A 3,376-nucleotide genomic window follows, 5' to 3' on the forward strand; every position below is an offset into this window, starting at 1 on the left:
CTTGTAAATAACTCATGAAAGAATAAAGTTAAAAACCAAGCACATCATTGTTTTTCTTGTGAAATTCCCAATAAATTTGATGTATTAAATGACCCTCTTCCTATTGAAAAAACAAAAGTTGTATCCAAAAAGGCCGACTTCAAAATGGCCTCCATGATCACCACCCATTTTGAAAGGTTTGCCGCCTCACATATACTAATGTGCCACAAACAGGATGTTAATATCACCAACCATTCCCATTTTATTAAGGTGTATCCATATAAATAGCCCACCCTGTATAGAATGTACTTTTCTATCGGTCGAGTAGTACATTCAAATTTAAATGCAGTACCTACTGAGTAGTAGGTGATTTCGGAAGCAGCAGATATATTTTATTTTGGGAAAATTTGAAAATACGATAAAATAACACTGTACTATTACTGATGAGTAAATAACTGTGTTTCTTCAATGGACAAGGATTTGGCTCCCTGCTGCATGGTTGTAAACACAAGAGCTTTTATTCTAATCGACACAATAGGCTCACGAGGTCACAGTTTCTTCAGGAATGTTAAATCTCCTGCCACTTTTGCATTTCGTTGGTATTTTAAGATTTAAGTTTGGGTCATATGGGTCATCTGGCACAAATTCCTTTAAAGCAATGAGTCTCAACCTTTTTCTGATGGCTAAAAGTACTTTATATAACGTTTTACACCTCAGCTTCTGTTTATATTACAGAAAGCAAACAATAATACCAGTATTATTTTTCACTTGTGGTCGTTTAGTTTCCATATAACGTCACGTTTGATTTAAACTGACATGATTTAAGCTGCTTGTCTTTAAAGTGATAATGTTTTCTTTTTCGACAGCAAATTGTCAATGCAAGATATTAAGTTAGAAAAACTACCAAAAAAAGGTAAAATTGCAGGATATAGTGACATCTATTGTTGAGAGCAGGGCTGGACGATATTTACCATTTCAGTAATTCAGTATTTTGGGGATGAAAGGCGATATGTGATGTACACTCACTGGCCACTTTATTAGGTACACCTGTCCAAATGCTTGTTAACGCAAATCAGCCAATCACATGGCAGCAACTCAATGCATTTAGGCATGTAGACATGGTCAAGACAATCTGCTTCTGATGATCAGTTTCAAACCGATCATCAGAATGGGGAAAAAAGGTGACTTAAGTGACTTTGAACGTGGCATGGTTGTCAGTGCCAAACGGGCTGGTCTGAGTATTTCAGAAAGTACTGATCTACTGGGATTTTCACGCACAACCATCTCTAGGGTTTACTGAGAATGGTCAGAAAAAGAGAAAATATCCAGTGAGCGGCATTTTTGCTGCGACATTTGGATGGTAGGGTTAGAATTTGGTGTCAACAGCAAGTTTGAATCCATCCTGCCTTGCATCAACGGTTCAGGCTGATGGTGGTGTTGTAATGGTGTGGTGGATAGTGTCTTGGCACATTTTGAACCCTTTAGTACCAATTGAGTATTCTGGCGAATCATCTCAGACTGGTTTCTTGAACATGACAATAGCCCCTTTCACACAAACAGACCTTTCCGGAAAATTGCCGGCAATTTTCCGGAAAGGTTGTATGTGTGAACAGATCCTTTTTGAAAATACCGGTAAATTCGTTCTGGCTATTTTCCGGAAAGAGAAGTTGTAACATTATCGGCAATTTGCCGGAATGCTGCGCTGTGTGAATACAGAAGGAAGATTCCCGTAATAAGCGCGTGCACGTCTAGAACGTGCTGACGTGAGACGTCTGCTTTAGCCAATCACAACAGTCAGACGCATTTACGTCCGCACGGTTTGTGAGGATAAAAGCCTTTGAATATTTTTCCAGACACATTTAGCTGCTAGAAGTTAGTCAGATCACGTTTATATGTTCTTCTTAATGCCAACTGTGTAAATAATCATCGATGAGATGCTTATGATAAGCCGTTGTTTGTTTACCTTCAAGCTTTGCGTGCGCCTATGAGCGCCGCACACGCACATATTATGAACATCTCGACATGCGAAAGTGATCCTGCGAAAGTTGTTCACAATATTGATCATCCACAGAGTTTGTAATTTAGTCAAATGTTTACAAATACAAGCGCAGTCGTTTAAAGCTCATTTGTGGTGAATGATGTCAGAATTTACCGGTATTTTGGAATAGATGTGTGAATGCTCTTTTCCGGAAAATTTCCGTAACGTCCTCGCCTGTGTGAACAGCGCTTTTTTCAATATACCGGTAAAGTCGTTCTGGAAATTTTCCAGAAATTTACCGGCATCACTGTGTGAAAGGGGCTTTTGAGTTCACTGTACTCAAATGGCCTCCACAGTCACCTTGTTGAATCTCTGCCACAAAGGATTAAAGGTGCAGTAGGTGATCTGCCAAAATGCTAACCGCTTAGCATATTATCTTTGGACGGCGGGGAGGGACTGTGATTCAAAGCCACACCCCCTTATATCGCGAGCGTGCGCACCGCATCACAACAGCAGACAGACAACCCACTAGTTCATGTCATTGGCCAGTTAGTTAGTGCCAGCACCGTGCAGGAATTACATTTATTACTTAGCCACACTTACATGCTATTTCAGAGCGAATATTCAGAGTAACGTTAGCGGTAAACAGTACAGGAAGGCTGTCATTATTCAAAAATGACCCAATGTGAATATAAAAGCAACTTCAGCTCAATAAAGCAGGTTAGGCGGAATAGCGCTATTTACTGGTGTTTTGTTGTTAAACTAAATATAAATCTACATTATAGATGCTGTCAAAGAACCTTATGAAACTGAAAATAATCACATTAATCTTTCACTAGGAGATTTCAGTGGCTGAACAACATGTCTGTGCATATAAATCAAACCAAATCAAATCAAAACATTACCTGTCTAACAGTAATACTTCAGCCATGGTCTCGTCTTTTCTACAGCATGCTAAAGTAAATCCAATATTGATTCAGGATTTTCAAAAGTTTCAATGCAGCATTTGATTTCTCCCGTCTCTTGACCGCGCGGCCGCTTTAAGGGCGAATTATACCCGCGCCTGGCTTTACAGTAATCGGCCCGAGCTCGGCTGTCCTTCGGCACCTCTGGCTTCGACTCGGCATCTGCGAGCGGCCCGCAGCTCGCTCGCGCATGCGTTTGTGATGCAGACGGGCACGCGCTAATGGCGGATCTGCGTGAACAGATGCGCAGAAGTCGGAATCTACATTTGCTGACAGACAGTCTGACCTGCCTATCGGAATTAAGGGAGATGACGGTCTGACTCTATTTATTTGGATGAACATTTTTTAGTTTTATGCTTTACCCTGAATATAAAAATACATATAAACACATTTAGATCATTTACTGTAATCATTATACGATTGGACTGTGAAGAGACTTTCAACCAGCACAACA

General features: G+C 40.3%; 1 protein-coding gene and 1 long non-coding RNA gene across 3 annotated transcripts in view; one reads left to right on the forward strand and one right to left on the reverse strand.

Moving 5' to 3' along the window:
• Positions 1–378: 378 nt before the first annotated feature.
• LOC100537649 (N-acetyltransferase family 8 member 3) overlaps positions 379–3,376 on the reverse strand; it is a 6,880-nt gene continuing 3,882 nt past the window's right edge. Inside the window, exon 2 of the mRNA XM_087307808.1 lies at positions 379–3,376. This exon is cut by the window's right edge and continues 1,172 nt beyond it. The gene's annotated coding sequence lies outside the window, so the exon portion shown is untranslated.
• The window catches only part of LOC147831355 (uncharacterized), a 14,714-nt gene continuing 14,473 nt past the window's right edge, over positions 3,136–3,376 (forward strand). For both annotated transcript variants that reach the window (XR_015524033.2, XR_015524035.2), the window contains exon 1: positions 3,136–3,376. This exon is cut by the window's right edge and continues 104 nt beyond it. This is a non-coding gene — a long non-coding RNA (uncharacterized LOC147831355).

The sequence above is a fragment of the Danio rerio genome, chromosome 23 (genome assembly GCF_052040795.2).
Source record: "Danio rerio strain M-AB ecotype USA chromosome 23, GRCz13ab, whole genome shotgun sequence".
NCBI classification, from domain to species: Eukaryota; Metazoa; Chordata; class Actinopteri; order Cypriniformes; family Danionidae; genus Danio; species Danio rerio.